A 20332-nucleotide genomic window follows, 5' to 3' on the forward strand; every position below is an offset into this window, starting at 1 on the left:
GCTCACAATAGCAAAACCAGCTGATGTTCCCTTAACTTGAAACAATGGGAGGACAGGCACGGGCTGTGGAACTCTTACAAGCACAGTAACTCCTTCCAGAGGGGGACCGTGAGAAAGTGGAGCCTGTAAAGAGCCTTTCAGTGGATGAACTCCTGAACAGTCTTTTATCCGGTGAACTCATCAGTCAGCTGTCTGTGGGTGCAGCTCTCTTTAGAAAACCCCAGTTCAGCTGCAACATGCCAGTTTGTAGTGATAAACCTTCCTGCTGAATGATATTCTGTCTCAGCGCTGTGTTCACCCTGGTATGGATTTATTCAGCAGCATCTTTTCCCTCCAGCCCTCTTTCACATTCCTTACTGTGCTTGTTCCTCTTCCTAATGACCTGGGAATAGCAATGACCACCAATGAGAGCATGGCAAGAACTGAATGTTGCTCCTAACAATGGCAGTGAGGCTTCCCTTAAGATTCAGATGATGAGAAAATTCCAGCAAAGAAGCTGGTGAGCTCAGAAATTCAGCCCTTCCATATGAATCCAGTGATTCACTTCCTTTTGACTACGTTCTCCTCCACTTTTGCCACCACCCCTAGTCACTGGATACCCAGAACTCAACTCCTGCTAGCAGTAAGGCTGTGGTCAATACAACTGCTCTTTAAAGCTGCGTACAGCACTGTGCCCCTTCCCACCTGGAATGTTTTCCAAGCACCTTCAGGCAGTTGTTCATCGCTTGCAAGTACAAAACTCGTAGGAAACACAAAGCCTTTGCTAGTGGCAAGGCAAAGATACCATTAACTTTGGGGAAACAGTCCACAGTAAATAGAAGCATCTACTTCATTCAGCACCTTTGGCAACAGTCCAGTGATTTGGTTTCCAGCTGATGCTGTGAATTTTCTGTAGGCACACTTTGCTTACTGAGCATCGTTTCTCCTTCCCCTTGTGCTAAATTTCCCTGTAATTTAGCAGCTTGGATACCACAGCCCCAGAGTTCTGACTTCTGCCTGGGCAGGCCTCCTGCCAGCCAGCTGCAAATGGATATTCTGTTGCTTTTGGAATCTCCTTCCTAAAACCTAATCAAATTAATTATTTAGTGATTGAGTAAGGATTTTCAGTGAATACCACAGAATGGTTTGGGTTGGAAGGGATATTTAAAGGCCACCTAGTCCAGCCTCCAAGATGTGCCACTTCTGTTGCTGTTAGCATGGTTTGCATTAAAAAACTCCTTTCCTTTGTTCAGCCCCATCGTGGATCTGTTTCCCCATCATGTCTACTCATGAAATCTTTTGCAGGAACTAACAGAGAAGCCGTCCCTGTACAGGATACTGAGAAGACTGGCAGGACTTTTTGGTCATTGAAATGTAACTATGACATCTATCCAAAAGTGCCACTGGAAGAATGAGGAGTGAAATAGAACAAAAGCCACTACATTTATGAACAAGCAGATGGTACCTGGGTAAAACAACCAAACAGATTTACTGGTTTTATGGGCATTCTTCTTTTGCTCACCGGTAGATGGGAGCAGAGATTTCTCTACTCAGTGAAATTTTCAGGCTACAGAGCTTGCAGTTTTTTGTACACTGCAAGGGGCAAAAAATAAAACCAAACAATGTCTCTATAGCTCATTCATGTGTCCACAGGGAGAAGGATATTGTTTGGTTTAGTAGCATACAGATGAGGTTTGTAATGGGAGTCAAATAGAAACCAGGAGTCAGCACTCTTGTATTCTTTAACACTGGAATTCTCTGGTTTGGTATCTAGAACTGTTCAGAGGGTATTGAATAAATTTACAACCCCTCATTGTTATTTCCCAGATTTTAAATGTGTTTTGCTTGGATCCAAGCCTTTATAAAAGCAATTAAATGTGTCCTAAACTTCCATTCATTTTTCTTACAAGATCAAAGAAGAGAAGCTGTCCAGATGTAAATAGCTAAGCCTCTAATGAGATGATCAGTGAATTGTTTCTCTCTTGTGTTAGAAGCTTTTAAATTACAATATTGCACTTAGGGCACTCTGCACTTCTGACTTGTGTAGCAGGATCCCAGCACCTAACACAAGCCAGACAAATAACTTGAGCAATTAGCTTTCAGCATAGGTCCCTGCCCTCTGACCTCTGCTGTTCATCAGAGGCAAGCCAAATGCTTTGTTAAACAACATTAATCGGGCCTGGCACTCCTCTAGGGCCAGGCACATCACAAACAGTTTCTAGAAGGATGGAGCTGTTTGCAAGAAGCAAAATCTCATGTATTTTCTGCTCAACAGGAGCCTGACTTAGCCATACTGGAGGTGAAGTGAAGCCTGATCTGTGGAAAGCTGGGAGTGGCAGTGCAGCACCTGCTCAGGTGCCACCTGTGTGACACTGTCAGGAGTCTTCCAAGCTGCCAGCGAGGGAGAGGAGGATCAGTTTGCATAGCCTGAGGTTGGTTGGTTTGTTTGGGGTTTTTTTTTGTTAATTCTCTCTATTTCTGCATATTTGGTGCAAGCATAGTAGGAATATAAATTTAAGTGCAAGGGTTGGTGGGACAGAGTAAAGAAAACTTCTCTCCTGCCCAGCTTTGGGACATGGGCTGGTGTTTACAGCATGTCAGTACAAACTGGAGGTGAGCTCAGTGTGAGGTGCTGCCAAGGAATACAAGAGATGTCTGCAGAGGTGGAACATAGTGCTGGGGCAGGAAGAGAGGATTTCCCCTCTGCTGCCCCTCACCCTCAACAGGTTTGGGCATCCCCTTTGTTGGGTAGCAGTGGGATGTCACCAGGGAGATGCTTTTGCCTGAGCTTCTGCCTGGTCCTCAGTCAAGCCCTTTTTTCCTCATTTGTTTTTCTTTCACTGATGTTCACTACCCTGTTCATAATTTAGAGCTGAAACTTCCAGAGACAAGCAGTAGGTTTCATGAGAGAGGCATCCAAGCTCCTGAAGAGAGTCTAAAGAAAATGTACTTGCCTAAACTCATTCAATCTTCTTTTTGAAGAGATTTCTTCTTTATATTAAAAGTGAGTTTACCACCCTTCCTTTGAACCCAGCCTTCCAAGACATAGAAACCTTCCAGAGTCTTGATCTTGTCCCAGGGTGTGATGTTGGCTTTGAACAGCATTTCTCAGCTTTGTTTCATGTCATTTGCTTTACTCAAGGGAAAGATCTCTCCAACTCCCTTTCATGACAAGACTTCTCTGAAGCAAGGGTCTAAAGTGATGATTTTTTTTTTTTAAATTCTGGCAGTAATCCTGCAGATACCACAACTCTTAACTTGCACAGCTAGAGCAGAAGTTGTCAAAGCTCTGGAAAAAATAAATTAAAAATAAAGAGGAAAACAAAGACAGCTGACTGCCAACTTTGGAAGTTAAAAACTCTGATTTGTAGTTTGGGTGTGTTCCAAATTTATCAAAGCCATGCCTTCATTCTATTAATAAGCTCCACTGAAAAACAAACTCCTCTATGTAAAACTGACTTCTTACTTCCTAATTTAACTGTAATGGCAGCCTTTCTGAAATGATTGTTTCTGTTTGTGATGAGTGCAAAATGAAAATTCAGACCTTATCCTGCAAGAGGGAGAAGTTTCACACACTTTTTAGACTGCTTATGGTAACCTGGAGGAGGAATACTGCAAAATCACCCAACAAAACATCAGATGAAGATGCCCTAGTGATTCAAAATTTCAGGATGCCAGTGCACCCTACCTTGTGTGCCCCTTCTGATCTGGAAGCCAGCAAAAACCCTTGTGAAATTCGAGTGCAGAGGCTCCCAAAGGCCCAGCCTGGGCTTTGCACTCAGGGTATTGGGCTTTGACAGCCCCATGGCATTTTGGTTTTACATAATCAGCTCTTTTTGTTATGAGCTGTGGGCTTCACATAACAGCAGTGAAAAACAATTTCAAGCAGAAGCAGCACCCTGGGTACAGACTGAGGCAGGAAACATTCAGGAAAATCAAATATTTCTTGTAATCACCTGTGTTACAGCAATCGAGTGTTGACTGGTGTTCGCTGACAACTTGCTTTGCAGGAAAAACAAAGTGAAAGAGACAGGAAGAGAGGGGTTTTCTGTATTTCTGTTAACCTGTAGTTACGACCCTTCAGTGACAGATTTGCCAACAGCAAAGAGTGAGACAAATATCTGCAATCTGAAGTGTCTGGAAGTAAATTCTCACATGCCTTCACTGTACTGCTTTTGTTTGCAGAACCTTTCCATCTGGGTGAGTAGCAGGAACAGGAAAGCATTTGAAGCTAGGAAAACCACCATACTGCTGTCTATAAAGCACTGATAGGATTTTTATGTGGAGCTCTAAAGAGAATGACATGCAGTGCTTTTTTTTTGGTTTTGGTTTGGTTTTTTTTTTCCTTTTGCCAAGTCAGAGAGCTCAGATGTTTGCAAGCAAAACAAAATAAGCTCAGGCATTGAAACTCCCTGAAATGTGTCTGGTGGCTGATGCCATGGCACGTCCCCCAGCACATGCATTGTGCACCCTTGGGCTGTCCTGGACACTGCTGGGACACTGCTAATGGCACCCATGGCACAAAAGGGAAGGTAATTAGCAGAGAATGATTATTGCTGCAGCTAGAAAGTAGACAAGTAATCTTTTGGGTTTCAGTCCATTGCCTCAGTGTTTTCAAACCAGCCCCTAATCTTCCCAGACCCCGCTCTGTGGCTGCTCCTTTCTTCCTTTCTTTCCTTTCCCCCCCTTTTTGCAGGGACCGTGGCTTATTCTGATTCATTCCATTTCTTTCTTCTCAAACAGCCACAGGGCAGGCTCGCTGTTGCCAGGGATATGGTCAATGCATGTGACATCGTGCCACCAAAAACAATCCTGTTTATTTCTGGTGTGATGCTGCTGAAATCAGTGCAGCCAGGCTGGGAGCAGGACACCTCAGTCAGCCCCGAAATTTTGTGAGAAGAATTTTCCTTAAAGGAAGTGTTCTTAAAAAATAGCTCTCAGGGAGAAATGTGCAGGTTTTGCTCGTAAAGTGGTTGTTGGCAAAGGTTTCCTTGCCAAAGTCCAGTCAGAGTATCAGTGAGGGATGGTAAACACATGCCATTTTGACAAGAAATTAGTAGGCTACATAGCACTGTGGAAAATATTAGACTTTCTTCTTTGCCTGACCTCAAAGAGCCTGTTAGGAGATGAAGAATCTCCAGCCCTCAAAGGTATAGCTGTTTGACCAGAATTCAATTAATGAAGAATAATATTTTGGGAACAAGAGAAAACACCTCTGTAGCATGTGGAGCGCTAGGAATAGATGGAAAGTTGCCTGTATAAACAGTTGAGCAACTCTGGGATGAATTATAGGAGCATTTATATGCGTGATTGCCCATCTGTGTAAAACAAGACGTGCAGTCACACACAGGAATGATGTGCAGGGCAGACCTGTGGGGCTGTTATTAACTTGCTCCAGGACGAGACCTGTCCCGTCACATCCGAGTGTGACCCAAGGAAGTTGAGATAAATCTATATAAGTAAATAAATAGAGGAGGAAGCCTCACTGGGAGGAAGCTCAAGGTATGCTATCTACATCTGTGTTTCTGGGTTTGGGGTTTATTTAGATTCAAGTCAGATTTTGGACTGTTGCTTCTCCACTTGAAGTTTTTTTGGCAGTTCCAGGAGGGCTGAAGGCTCAGATCCAGCGGGTTCCTTCCAGCTGCACAAGCCACGGGCACTGGCAGGGTGTGGGGAGCTGCAGGACTTCAAACCAGGGATGCTGTCAGGAGCTCTGCCTTGCACAGCTCCCCTCTCAAGGACCAGCTGCAAAATATCAACAGCACCTTGCTCAGAGAACACAATTAATTAAACAAGGCCTAATTAATTAGTGTCAGGGAAGCAGATGTAGCAAATATGGCAGAAGTAAACAAATGTACATATTGTAAATTGTTCTGCAAAGGATTTGTTCTGGAATCCCTGTGGCCCTTTCACTCCTCCCCACGATGCTATTGGGAAGGCCATCAGGGAAAATGTAGAGATAAACTGCGAATTGATGAGGGACTAATGTACTTTTATAAGTTTATATCTCAGGAAAACAATCAGCAAACAGACTCCTTTATTAACCCCTTGGGACTAGGGGGTGAAACACAACCCTGATATTTAATTTCCAGACCATGCAACATCATGTGCCACAAATAAGTCAACTGTTTAAAGTCTGTTTAATATGAGTGTGGAAAAGCAAATGTGGAGCCACACCAATCTGGTGTTTGAGTGGAGCCTTTAGACTTTGTAGAGGATCTGCACTGAATGAAATCTCTCATACCTTGTAAATACGAGGATGATCCAAGCTCAATACAACAGACACTGGAATAGTGAAACACACTTGGAAAACTCAGAAAAATTTCTGAGTTGCCTTTCAAAATTCCTTCAAGATGATAAACAGGACATACTGGGCTGGTTAGGAGGTAGCCGTAGGGGCAAGTGGGACTGATGTACTGGAAGAAGCAGTCAATTTATTAAGAAACCAAGAGTACTGTGTGTGAAAGAAAATGCATTGCACAGCCAGTGCCATGCTGAGTGGAACAGCCCCATAGCCAGCCAGGAACAATCACTTCCTAGATCTCAACAGAGATTTTTACCCTTCTCTCTGTGCTCTTTTTTGCTCTGCAGGTAATGATGGCTTTGGTGCAGAGGATGGGACGTGCTGGGATGTACCTTAGGGTAGAGTCAGCTCGCTAATTCATACTGTGAAGAAGCTGTGAAAGTGGAAAATGGAAAGTACCTCCTTGCCTTGGTGAAGAATTAAAGAATTAAGGCAGGCAGCAGCAGCCTGTGGCCAGGGTGCCACAAGAGAGAAGCTGCAGTCAGAGGCCGCTGCTCTTCCCACCTGTGGATCCCCTTTTTCCCCAGATGATGCTGATACAAGTCAGAAGGAGAGGCCTCCATGGCCCACACCAGGATATCTCCTTTATTTGTTCAGGTGACAGCATTTCCTGTGCAAAGGACTGCCAAGTAGCTGCTTATGAATGCTGCTCCAAGGCTGTGGGCTGCTCCCCAGCGTGGTGAGTGCATCGCCCTGCTCGTGTGAGGTATTTGTGGATTTTGGGTTGTGTGTTATGGGCTTTCTGCTTATGTGAGTTTCTCCTTGCTTTCAAAAGCCAGGATTTAAAGGTGAATACCTCTGTTTTATGATGGTGCAGTGAGTTGCCAACTTCCTGAAGGGAATGAGTTTGGGTTCTGTTCACAAACGTTCGCTTCTTTAGTGCTTGTCTCAGACAATTTTTGTTCCAGTGAGTAAATGAGCAGCGAAACAAGTAACGAGAGGAGTGAAGGTGCAAACAGAATAGCTAGAACAAAGCTGAAAAATCATTCCAAACAAACCTACCCACGGTAAGATGTGTGAGAAGAGGAAAGGCAGCCTGTTCCTGTGCCCAGCCATAGGATGGAGAATCTGTTCGGGCAGCTGACAAGGCAGATGGATAATTAGTGCCATGGGTTAGGACCTGGGCAGGCACTGCTGGTGACCTGGCAGTTGCTTTTGGCATTTCATTTGGAAATCTCTTCCTCCTGCTTTAGGTATTGGCAAAGTAGCACAAGAACATCTTGCATTAGGGACTAGGGCAGCAACAAGAGTGCTTGACTTCTCTGAATCTTAAAAGTAAAACAAAACCTTTAAAAGAATGTTTGAAATCCCTGTTTTTCATTCTCTCTCAAAGTCTGAATTCTCCCCTTTTAAATGGGACACAGGGCTCTTTTTCTTCCTTTTCTCTTTCATTAAAAAAAATATTTTGGTGTGCATTCTAATGCATTTTAGAGTTTTTACAGGAAGGCTCTGCCAGCTGTCAGCTTCTAGCCACAGCTTCTGTGATCTGAGCACCTATTCAGGCAGTGGTAACTTTACATTAAATAGTCAATGACGGCTTTTCCACAAAGAGAAATTATAAATAATATCCAATATAATATTGGATAGAATGAACTAAAAACCAGCCAGCTCTCTGAAACATCCCATCCTATTATTGTACCTTGTTTTGTATTTTAGACAACACAGAAGAGGCAGGGGGGTAATTAAGGTAGCTGAATGAAATGCTCTGATAACAAATAACATTTTCTTGTTTGTAAAAAGTCATTGGTCAAATCATACGACCTCTACCTATGCAGGAATTCTGAGAGAGAGTCCAGGACCATTATTGCATTTCAGAGCCCAGGCACATTTGTGGACCTTGTACCAGAAGATGTCCACAGGCATCACCTTTCCTGCCTCTTCCATTTGCCTCTCCTCGTGCCGCACCCCCGGAGCGCTGCCAGTGCCTTTCCAAACCCCTGTTCTTTTTCAGCCATCAGTGAATGACAAGCCAAAAGCAAATGGGACCAAATCTGGCCAGGCAGGGCCATGTCAAAACGAGGCCCAGCAGGGTGGTGTGGCTGCAGCCTTTGCTACCTGCCTACAGCTGAACAGGTTCCATCCTCATATCCTGTACATTGGGCTTAATTTGGCTTAATTGGCCCTGCCCTTCCAAAGAGAGGCGGTGGCGCTGATTTACTGCACTGTATAAATGTGTTTATAGCTTGGCACCAGCACACTTAGGCTCACTATTTTCCAACATGGATTTCCAATAAGCCCTTTGCTCAAATGAGTCTATTAACTTTAAAGTGCCTGAAGGTGAAACTGAATTATGGGAGGCGAGCTTTGGGGGTTGAAGCCCGAAACAGCTGGGAAAGGCTCCTGGAGTCTTCTGTTAGTACCTGTTGTGGTCGATGTTTATATTAAGGAAAAATAATGTAGAAAATAAAAGCAAACCTGGGACACATGTGGCCTCAGCGTGAGCTGCCTTTCACTTCAGCTGGCGCTCAGACCCATCCCATTCCACAGGATTATTAGAGCAGCTCCTGATTTAAGCCAATGTACACTCAGAACTGAACCCATTCTTTCCTCTCCTTATGAATTTAACTTCCAAGAGTCACATTTCTCTGTTTCTGCAGTGGGGCACCCCAGCCTGGGGAGAAGCTCATCTCTGTCCATGCTCCCTTTGGCAGTGAATTTCATGGCTCTGTTTGGTCTCTGGTGTTCTGCAGAGCTGGGACACGCTTTCCTCTCCTCCCCCAGCCTGGGGGGCTGCACAGAGCTGCTCTTGGAGCCTCTCAGTGCTGCCCTGCTCGTTGCCAAGGGGCAGGGGATATTTCCATGTGGAACACTAATTATCATCCCTGCAGGGACAGGAAATCAGGCAGAAAGTTTTAGCGGACCCCTAAGTGCAGTCCATAATTACCTACCTGTACCTGCTCAAAGTTCCATCTCTCCAGAGAAGGAATAAGACAGATTTCTGGTTGCTAATAGCTTGACTTCATCTGGAATAAGAAAGGAACTCCTTAACACCCATGGAGGAAAAAAAAAGATTCGTAGAGAATGGAATTAAATTAGGAAAAGTAGAATTTTGGATGGATGTCAGAGGTAAAACTGCCATAGTAATGTCTATTAAACTGCAGAATGATCTCCCAGGGTGAGTTAGTGGTGGAGCCCCACAGTGTGAGGAATTAAAACAGCATCCAGGGAAAGCCTCAGGAAGTCAGTGTCTGAGGAGGCAGCATGGAGTGCAGGGACTGTGTCTGTGTGGGAATGTCCATTGTCTGTACACTGAACCTGTTCTTGTCCTGTAAAATCTCCTGTGTTGCTCAGGTAGGTGTGCTCTGCAGGGCTTTAAATCCTGCCTGCATTTAAACTATTGGGAATTTTACAGGCTAATCCAGCAGCAAGCCCTCAGTGACTCTGCCTGATGCTCCCCTGTCCCATCCTCAGCACATGATGCCTTAAAAATTCTTCGGACTCACACGAGGTAGAACATGGGTATTACTGGGCATTTCTGCTTTAAGAAAAAGAAGTCTCCTTTTGCTTTTACAATTTTTTTATTCCAAATTATAGGCTGATCCAAGGAAGTATGGCTGCTCTGTCAGCTGGGAGCTGCTCCCTTTCCACTCCAGTTACTTTTTCTGCCAGTAAAGTGTTTGTGTGACAAGTTGAAAAAAATCCCTGTGCACCAAGGTCAGGGTGCAGTGTCTCTCTGTCTCTCTCTCTGTGGAGATCAGCTTGCATTGCCTTGCTTCTGGATGACATCCACATAAAAGACATGCAGACATAATGAGAGGATACAGTTTTAATTAAAAATTACAATGTGCTGTTATCACATTATTAAACAAGTTGAATTTGTGAATTTTTGCAGAGTACCCAAATTTAGGAAATAATGTTTTTTTGGTGCAGTATTTCTTGGACCTGCTGTGATGAGTAAATACTGGATTGCATAGACAGCCATTCAGGGTAGGGACAGCGGGATTAGATAAGGGAAAATTCATGAACTTGCTTTGTGTAACACTCAGACACCTCAGACTGTGTGAGAGATTTTACCATCCAAAACAAAGGTGTGCACACGTGCTAGTCATGACCCTTTTAGCTCTTCCCTGGAAATTCTTGTTTCTGCATAAAAGAGGAAACTGGAGCAGAGAAGCAGCGAGAGAGGAAATGCTCCCTCTCCAGTCTGTTTGGAATAAGTGTGGGAAGCTGGGGGTGAACAGGGCTGGCTGAACCTGACCTAGGGCTGTGCAAGCAAATCCATCTCCTGTGGCTTGCCTCCCCCTGCACCTGGGGAACAGAACTTCTGTAGGTAAGCAGGATTGCTTCAAAGATAGATGGTGGCTATCCAGTTTTCCTTTGTCACACAGAATATAACCCAGGAGCTCCTGGATTTTGTCCAACCACTCAGACCAAGGCATTCAGTCTCTTGTCTTGAGCTCCCTGGCACCAGTCATGAAACAGTGCTGACAGACTCTTCGAAGTCTCATGGTTTGGGTCTGTTCAGGGGAAAAAAAATGCCTCTTGCCACTCACCAGATATGTCAGAGGGCTCAAAAAATAGGCATGGAAAAGCAATGGCCGTGGCTACTGTCCTGGCTCTTACAGATGTTTCCCATTCCTCAGGTTAAACTGCTGCTACATCACAGTGCCCTTCATCTTCTGGAATGAGGTTGGTGCCATTTATTTGTCATCTGTATTTTTTTCTATATTTGTTGTGTTTTTTATAGTCTTGAAAGCTTATCCCCTATAATTTTTGGTTTTACTTGACTGGTTTCACTCCCTCCCAATATTTCCCATCATGGCTCAGAGTGGCCGGGGGCTGCGCCAGGTGGGAGAGCCAGGATCTCAGTGGAGCTCTGCAGTACAGGTTCACCAGAGATATCTGATCCAGCAAAACTCTACATCAGCCTGGGACACAAGATAAATCTTTGCAATGGAAACTGAATCTTTGTATTTTCTGCCCTTGCTTTGGGTTTGTTTTCTTCTCTTTTCTTCCCTTGCAATTGTCAAGGCAGCATCTGGGAGTTTTATGAAACAAGTGTTACCCATTAAAAGCCCATCGCTGCCTGCCAGAAAGGAGAATGGCATCTTACTGAAAACAATATGTAATGGTTATTGCTGTCTTGTTGCAAGTTGTGCCCTTGAAAAATGCTAGGGATTTGTAGCAACTGATGGTGAGGAAAAGCCCAACTAAAGAGAAAATTAACTGTTGCATTATCTTTTACACAGCTTCAAACACCATTATACAAATGTCTGGCTTGTTTGGTTCACAGCTGCGTTTACAGTTGCTTCAAGGACAAGGAACAACACTTTCCAGTGATGCTTTTGTTGCCTCAGTGTTGGGGTCACAAATAATTCCTGTCTGGATTCACACACCGGCCTTGGAGCAGCAGTGGAGACTCCAGTCCTGCCCAGGAGAGCACAACCCCAGCCATGTGAGTAAGAGATCCCCTACACACACAGTACCCCTTGGGCACTGCCTGGGGGACACTATGCCTCCCTCCAAGGACACTTTTTAACCTTAAGTTGGCACCCTCAGCACCTGCACTGCCAGGCCAAACTGCTGGTTTGCTCACAGGCTGTTAATATTTTTTAATGTTTCTGTCTTAATCTATTTTGTATTGCCATTTATTTATTTATTTTTCATTTTACCTAGTATTAAGATGAATAAATTTAAAACAACAGATTTTTACAAATCAGATTGGGATACACAGATCTTTTCTCTTGAAAACACAGCATTAATTTCTGCACACTGAAAAGCCCCTCTCTTAGCACAGCCTGGAAGCAAAGCTGGTGGCAGAACTTGTCTTTGCTAAGACTGAGCTACCATGAACAGGGGAACTGTGACTGAGAGCAATGGCCAAAATCCCTGAGAGCCTCAGGGGTGGCAGCAGTGGATTTCCACGTGCCTCCAGCCGGGAATTGGCAACCTTGGCTGAGCTCAGAGCGCTGAAGGGGCCGCAGACGGAGCCTCGAGACTTCTGTGCACACGTGAGCAGTGCCTGGGAAAAGCTTGGGGTTTGCACCTTCCCCAGAGCCCTGGCAGGAGGAATTGTGCCTGGTGTCAGGCACTCTGCAGATGCCGCGTTCTCCGCGGGGATCAGTGTGCTCTGACAGGGGTGGAGCTGCTGCAGCTCCACGGGACAGCGACACAGAGCAGCCCCAGCACAGCCAGAGGGCTCTGAAGTGCTGCCAGGCTGATGGGGAGCAGCCTCTGTGCCCCTCACAATCACATTTACACTCATCCTGCATGGATGGGGACTGGTGACAATTCCCTGAATTCCAGCTGGGAAGAGAGAGTTTTGTGTTAGAAGAGGATTGTAGGGTGGAGAGGCATGGAATAGATACCAAAGCTGCACCATGGGAATTGTGGTGGAAATTCCGTGTGCAGTTTGGAGGCACTCATCAACATGACGGTAAATGAAAAGTTAATAATTTCTGTATCACAAAAACCACAAGGAACATAAGTTAAGATGCCCAGGATTTTCCTCATGCTCATTTCTGATTCTTTTTGTTGAAAGAACAACAAACACAGTTGTTGGTGCCCCTCTCTGGCAGCTGGCCAGAGATCATCACTTAATCCAGCCTCATTAATTCATTTCACATAATTATGACTGTGGGCTACGATGACTGCAGAGCTCAAAGCTGCTTCTGTTTGCTGTGATTTGTCTGCAGCGTCACTGAGGGATGTGTTCTCAAGGGCTGAGCTGGGCTAACAGGGTCACTGGGTGGTGTCAAGCTGCATTTCTCAACAGGGAAAAGGACTTTTTGCTTTTGTAAATACTGAGGAGCCACAGAAGTGGGAAAAAGGAAGAACCAGGAAACCTGGAATAGGAGAGGCAGTGAAAATCCCAGGCAGGGACACCCTCCCTGGCAGTGGGGTGGCAGTGGAGGGGCATGGAGACATTTCTGGGCTGGGAATTCCAGGAGCAAACCAGAACATGGCAGTGAGAGCAGGCACTGAGAGTGATCCACGGTGAGTTCCCATGGAGCTCTGGGGAAGGGATTATGTGTGTTTTAGGAGAAACAGGGATGCTCTTGCTGTGGGGTTGGTAATGGCAGGAAGTGCTGGAGCCCTTCCCAAACTCCTGTCTGGCACCAAAGTGCCCCAGGCATGAAGAGCCTGGCAGTGCATCCACCTTGAGCTGAGGCACCTCCATGGCTCCTTCAGCTCTGGGGCTCTCTGTGATCTCTTACGCCAGACAACGAGAGCTCTGAGCTCAAACCCTGGTGATTCCATGGCAGGAATTGAACCTTGCTTAGGGCTCAGCTTTGCTATTCCAGCTTCAGTATCGCTCCTTGTTTTGGGGTGTGTGTCACCCACCTGGTGTTCAGCTGTGTTGTTCTCAGAGCAGGATCAAAACCGGCTGGATCCTGCTCAGCAGAGCCCGGGCTGGCACCTCTGAGGGGATGGAGCAAACACACACTTGTGTTTTACTCTGGAGAGTGAAAACAAGGCAAGTTTGCCTTTGGAATGGTGGGTTTCCTTGTGCTCCTGCAATTCCCTGTCCTTCGGTTGCTCCTTTTTGTCTTTTAACATAAAGCAGTGTTGCCTCGTGCTCCACAGCACAGGAAACAGAGGAGGCTCCCTGGATAAAAGCTGGGTGGTTCCTGCTGCCTCCAGCCTCGTTCTGCTGTGGATTTTCTGTGCAAACTCTTCACAAGGGCACTGAACAGGCTGCTGGTGGGAGGGATCCTTCCTGTGCTGTCCGTGGTTTGCAAACCCCTCACTCCCACTCAGATCAGCAGCTTGACTCCTGTAATTAATGGCCCCAGACAGAATTCAGGGTTGGCCTAAAACAGTTATTAGCATCCAGCTACTGGTTAAATATGTAATTTTTCAATTTCATTCAGTTCTTTCTTTCCTGCTGGTATCAACCCTCTCACTGCAGTGATTTCCCCTTGGTTTGCTCAATGAGCTCCAATCCTGGGAAGTCGGACAGGGCTGCATCAGGCCCTGAATTTACATCCCATAATTTCTCCTGAGAAGGACCAGAGGCAGTTCAGGAGCTCTGGGCACCAGACTGGAGCAGCACCTTCCATCCTCCCCTCTGCTCCTTCCCGAGCCACAGCAGGGCCATTGTCAGTGCTGACAGACAGAGGGACAGGTGCCATGGTGGGCAAGGGAATGCTGCTTTTCCCCTTCCAGGAGGGAACATTTCCCAGACAGAAACAGGAATTCTCCCCTGCTCCCCAGGGGCTACTGCAGCCTGGAGATGGAATGGCCACGGGCTGTGGCCTGCAGGAACATTCACCACTCTGGGCAGGATTAGTGTTGAGCAGGGCACTGCTGGACTCAGAGAGGTGGAGCTGTTTTAAAAGGGCCCTTTCATTTCCAGGAGAAACAGATTCTATCCACAGAACCTGAGGTGTGTTGAGCTCGGTGCTGTCCGCAGCAAGCAGAGCTTTTCCGTGTCAGCTCTTGTAACTCACCTTACAAACTCAGCAAGGCACAGCAATCCTCAGTGCCAAGGCTGGAATCTTCCAAGGCTGAGGTGACAGAGCTGCAGAAGCTCAGGTCCCTTTGCCAGTGGAGTGGGCTCTGTCTGCACCACTCGTTGTTTTATTGTTCTCCTCTCCTTGCAGGCACGCTAAACCCACCACAGTGGATTTGAGTAAAGCAGGGATTCCTTGGTGTTTGCCCCTGCTGTTTCTAGAGAACGGGGTCTCCTGGGGGGCATTAGGAGTGAACTCCCTCTCTCCAGTCTTGGAAATGCTGGATCACATCTACCTTGAGCTTCTGATTCATTTTGACACCACCTTCCATATTCCTGCCTTAAAGGTCCAAGCTGCTCCTTGGCAGCGCCATCTGCCAACTGCGAGTGTCGGTGCTGAGGAGAGCGACAGGCGGGACAGGTTAATGTGCTCTTTATCAACTGAGCCTGAGAGATGCTCTTGAGAAGAGACTGGGGAGATCCACCATAAGCATTCCTGAGTCTGTCAAAAGCTCAGCCTAAGCTTCCTCTCAAACAGAGTCAGAGTCGTCGCTGTCATAGCTGAGGAGTGCAGGGGGACCAGGGGGTGCCAGGTTTTCCTGTCACTTAGCGCTACTCCATGGATGAACCTGAGTGCAGAACTAAATCTGCAAAGGTGCCCTCCAGACAGAACTGGTTTCACAGGACCTCACTGTCCAGAGAGCTCCAAGAGAGGTACTTTGTGTTTTTCTCATCTCTGTTTCTGGAGCTGAAAAACAGACAAAGGAATTTTAAAGTATTTGGAAAAAACCCAGAGCAAGCTCCGTTTATTCCATGTATGTCCAGAGTGGCACTGCAGCTTTAGCTGGAGTGTTTGGCATAGTAAGATTGGTATGGATACCAAGAGGGAGAACAGGGTTGATTGGGATAAGGAGCAGGAAGGATAAGTGGCCCACAACTCTTGATGAGGAACATCTCCAGGAGCAGCGGTTCCCTGTTTCCCCCCAGCTGAAGAGCTTGGGGTCGGCAGCTGAAGTTACCACGGGCCAGTTTGAGAAATGAGAGGTCCTGGAGCCACTGAACGTGGCACCTCAGACTGCTGCTGGTGCAGGCAGCTCAGGAATGCCAAACAATCCTTCAGACATTCATGGGCAGGGGCAGTAGTCACTAAACAGAATCCTCTGCCATGGCCCAGTAAATTCCCAGTAAGAAGGGAAGTGTAGCCTGGGAGAGACCAGGCCAGTCCTCACAGTCAGGTGATTTTATCCCTGAACTCTCCTGCTCTCTCTCAGGAGCCAGTTCTGGACTCGTCCCTGGGCTGGGCAGGGGCAGTCTGTGCCTGTCTGTTTTTCCATGCTCCTTGTGGCTGCCTCTTACTGCTCTGGTTTAGGGTGCTCGAGGATGGCAGGTGAATTACAGCTTTTGTGCTGGAAAACACATCTTGTATACTGAGCAGAAAATAGTCCATCTGTTGGGAGGGAAATAATTGTAATTTACCTAAACACTCCTAAAAGGTGCTTCCTCTACAATATGTCTGTTTGTCTGGATTCCTCTGACTTTGGGAATATGCAATCACAGAATCATTTGGGTTGGAGAAAATCCCTTAAGATCCCTGGGTCAAACAGTGAAACATTAAATGGGCTTGGGCTGCCTACAAAGAAATGATTGCCTTGGGTCTTGGCAGTGCTGCCCTTCAGGCTGTTCAAAGCTGAGCCCAGCTCAGGGTGGTGTGACACATCATCCTGGAAAAAATTTCATATGTCTCTTCAGGCCACTTTCTGGCCTTGCAGAGATCATAACACACTTTTCTTCCCCTTTTAATCTTTCTCCTTGCTGGCAAGGAACTGAAAGGAGGGAGAGATGATGTGAGAGGAGCTCAGTGAAGGGCACTGGCAGAGTTCCTCGCTCTGCCCTTTGCAATGAGGAGGGGGAGCATTGCCCAGCAGGCAGGAGATGGAACTGGTGGGGATGCCTTGTGAGGAAGGTGTAAGGAATGAGTATCTGTAGAGGCCAAGGGAGTGCTGAGGGTGGATCCTGGAGATGCACAGAGACATTCTCCCAGCCACGGGAAGAAGCGGTTTCTCACATTCCTGGGGATATCAGGGTGGCTGTAGCTGCTGTTCCCATTGGGACTCTCACCCCAGGGCTCAGGCCATGGCCAGCAATGATTTCTGCCCGGTTATGGGGACTGCTGGATGTCTCCTTTGCTGCTCAGTGATGCTCAGCAGTCTCAGTTCTGGTCCAAACAATTTTGTAGTGGGAACTATGGCCAGGGATACTGGGATTCAGGCAGCTCCTCCTGTCACACCAAAGCCCTTCCCTTCAATCAGAACTGTTTGTTCCCGTGAGATCAGATTGTTGCAGTGCCCACACCTGGTGAGACAATGCCCGAACAATATTTCTATTGTCAAATCCTCCAGTTCATCATTCCTGCCGGCTGGACTGGTTGGGATGTGGGAAATTCCTTAGCGATGGAGGTCACCTGCCTGACCCGCCCGGCAGCCAGCCCGGAGCATCCCTCCCTGGACAATCCGCGTTGCTCCCGGCACATCCCAGGCATCAGCAGCGGCTGGAGAATAAAGGGAAGTGCCGCAGCTCGGGCAGAGCTTTGGGAGCCGCGCCCGGACTGCCGGGGGAGCTGTTCCTCAGTGCCGCAGGAGCCAGCTGGAGCTCCTCAGCCAGGCGGGATGGGCTCCTGATCCCAATCGGGCACAATCAGAGCCTTCCCGTGAGCTCAGCCGGCTCGGGCCGGGCGCTCAGCCGCCTTTCATTGCGGACCGAGGGAAGGGCTCGGGCCCGGAGGCGCCTCCCGGTGCTGCCGGATCATCGGAACCTGGCCCGGCTGAGCCGCAGCCGGGCTCCAGCTGAGTCTCCCGGCTCTGATCCCGTGGCTTTCACCGCAGCTTGCGCAGGCGGGGATGGCTTTGTGCAACGGGAGCGCGGCTTCCCGGGAGCGGCTGTGCCTGCTGCCAGGGATTCCAGCAGGCTCCGTGCCTGCAGGCTCGGCCTCATCCCTGCCTGGAAATGAGCATGGGAACCAGCCTTTCCCTCCTCCTTCCACCTCTGCTCGGCTCAGCAGCTTTCTAAGCAGCTCTTCCAGTTCTTACCTCGCACACGGCCAAGAGTTGTCTGGATTGTCCCAGCAGCCTTTAAACATCCTCGGGATCCCGTGTGCCTCCTGTCAGGTGCTGCAGGGAACAGGCAATTCCCAGGGAGGTGCACAGCTGGAAAGATCATACACACGGCTGGGCTTTGGCTCACCTCTGTTCTACCTCACTTTGCTTTGATTCCACTTCTGAAAGATCAGGACCTATCAGGAAGATCTCAATTAGCACAGAGGCTGATCCAAGAGCACTGAAAAGTGGGAATAAGACACTCGAACTCCAGGAAGGGCTCTCCCCTTGTGTGCCAAGGGCAAAGAGAGCTCCAGCAGTAATTCCTGCTTTGGTGGCATTTTACAACGTGTGTTTTCTACAGGGGAAGGCTGGAAAAAAGCAGCTCCGTGTTTAGATCCTGTTGAGAGCTACTCGTGAGTCCTGTCCCCTCATTTCACAGCTCCAGCTGCCCCAGCTGTACCGGGGGAAAGAACAAGGTGAAATTGGTTTTGCCATTATCTGTGTGACAACAACGCGTGCCATGCAAATGTCATGAGCAGAGGTGACCTCAGGCTTTGGTGTGAGGAGCAGAACAGGTTGGATTTAGGGTATCCTAAGGGGATTAGAGTGAGACAAAATATAATACGAGCAGAGGAGCAGGTGGATCCATCCAGGGATTTCTGCAATGGAAAGCTAAATATGCAAAGATCGGGCATCGGATTTAATTTATCACTTTCATCTTCCTGCTGTGGAGACCCAGGCAGTAGCACGGTCTTGGCCAGAGTTTTAAGGAGAAAACGCCATCGGGAATTATTAATCCTACCTACATTTAATTGCCTGAAAGAGGGAAAGGAAAACCACGTTGTTGATCTTTGTTTTGAAGCCTGCAGCCATGGCGGCTGTTTTGCCTCACGCACATTGGGATGGGTGGATGGGACAGTCTGGGAAAGGAACACCAGAAGCTTCTGGCCATCCCTCTCTGCTGCTCAGGGAACACAGAGCGAGTTCTCTCCCGCGGGGCCCGGCCCTGTCGGCTGCCAGCGCCAGGCACAGCCGGGCACTCCCATCCCGCTCCTTCCTCCTCCCGGCGGGGCCGGAGCCGAGCCCGCGGGTCCCGAGCGCCCGTGGGGGCCGTCCCTGCGCTGCTGCCCCGCCCCGAGCGCCGGGACCGGAGCTGCTCCTCCCAAAGAGAGGGCAGGGCAGCGCATGGAGCGCGGGCATCCCCGGGGAGCCGCCTCAGCCCGAGCTCCGGACACGGGAGGAGCCCCTGGATCATCCCCTGCTCGGGCCTGGGCATCTCCAGCCCTTCAGTTCCGCAGGGCCGAGCAGCTCCGGGCGAGTTCCCGGTGCCTCGGGAGCGGCCGGAGCCACGGGCGGGGTCAGGCCGGGAGCTGGAGGCGGCAGCACAGAGCGGGGCTGGGATAACGGGATAGCACACGGCTGGGATAATAAGGAAATGCGGATTGGCTACGCGTGCCTTGGCTCCAGGGGAGCCTTCCAGCCTTTTTATCCCACGTGTGGTGTTTGCCAGTCTGAAGCAGTTCTCAGGGCAGGGTCAGAGGTGTGAGAGCTCCGTTCCCTGTCAGCCCCTGTGGGGATGTCCACAGTGAAATCCACAGCCCTGTGAGCTGAGATTAATAAATGGAGCATTTTTCTGGTCTCAGAATCGGACTCTTGAACCCTGTGGGGTTTTTGGTGGGGGTGAAGGTGTGGAGGGCTCAGGGACCGAGTGCTGGGTCTGGCCGGGCCGGGGGCTGTGGAGCAGCGACTTGAGCCCCGTGTTCTGGGAGTGCAAAGCGAGACTCGCCCGGGCCGTGAGCACGGAGCCCAAACCCCGCATTGTGGGGCTCAGGGACGGAGCCCAAATGCTGCGAGCGAGCGCTCGGAACACGGAGCCCCGGCCCGGCGCTGTCCGGGCCCGGCCCCGGGCTCAGGGGGCGGCTTCGGGGCTGAGAGCAGCGGCCGAGCTCCGGCTGAGGCTCCTCCCGCAGCGGGACACCCGCGGGGCCTCTGGGCGGGGCCCGAGCGCCGCAGGGTGTTTGTGTTCGATCCGCCTGCAGCTTTCCCTGTTTCCCCTTTATTTCCCTCTTTATTTCCCTCTTTATTTCCCTCTTTATTTCCCTGTTTCCGCCGCCGGGAGCGGCCCCGCGCGGGAAGGGCCGGGGGCGGGGCCTCGGGGCGGGGGCGGGGCCGGGCTCAGGTGCTCGGGGCGGGGCCTCCGGCAGGGGCGGGGCCGGCGCAGGTGCTCGGGGTTGGGCCGGGCGGGGCCGGGCAGGTGCGCGGGGCCCCAGGGCGGCTGCGCGGGGCGGGGCCGAGGGGATTTAAGAGCCGGAAGTCGCTCCCGGCGCCATTTGCTCCCCAGCGCTCGGAGGTGCCGGCACGGGCCGGGCCGGGCTCCCCGGCGGGGCCCAGGTGAGGCGCGGGAGCCTCGGCTTCCCGGCCCTGCTTCTCTCTTCCCCTTCTTTCCTCCCTTCCTTTCTCCCGCTTACCTCCGTCTCCTCCCCGCAAACCCCCCTTTCCTCTCCCCCGTTGCTCTTCTCTTCCTCCCCTGCACCTGGCTCTTCCCCTGTCCCTCCTCCC

The 20332-nt window shown here is 49.1% G+C and overlaps 1 protein-coding gene and 1 long non-coding RNA gene across 2 annotated transcripts in view; one reads left to right on the forward strand and one right to left on the reverse strand.

The window, feature by feature from the left end:
• LOC111929029 (uncharacterized) overlaps positions 1-19418 on the forward strand; it is an 89972-nt gene extending 70554 nt beyond the window's left edge. Inside the window, exons 24-29 of the long non-coding RNA XR_015286592.1 lie at positions 1285-1448; positions 2255-2411; positions 6881-6962; positions 9636-9731; positions 10867-10912; positions 11473-19418. This is a non-coding gene — a long non-coding RNA (uncharacterized LOC111929029). The remainder of the gene's footprint in view (positions 1-1284; positions 1449-2254; positions 2412-6880; positions 6963-9635; positions 9732-10866; positions 10913-11472) is intronic.
• The window catches only part of LOC147653292 (uncharacterized), an 80905-nt gene continuing 70355 nt past the window's right edge, over positions 9783-20332 (reverse strand). Inside the window, exons 10-11 of the transcript XR_015286580.1 lie at positions 17765-17967; positions 9783-15426 (exon numbers count right to left, since the gene is read on the reverse strand). The gene's annotated coding sequence lies outside the window, so the exon portion shown is untranslated. The remainder of the gene's footprint in view (positions 15427-17764; positions 17968-20332) is intronic.

Source organism: Cyanistes caeruleus, chromosome 5 (genome assembly GCF_971803275.1).
Source record: "Cyanistes caeruleus chromosome 5, bCyaCae1.hap1.1, whole genome shotgun sequence".
Classification (NCBI taxonomy): domain Eukaryota; kingdom Metazoa; phylum Chordata; class Aves; order Passeriformes; family Paridae; genus Cyanistes; species Cyanistes caeruleus.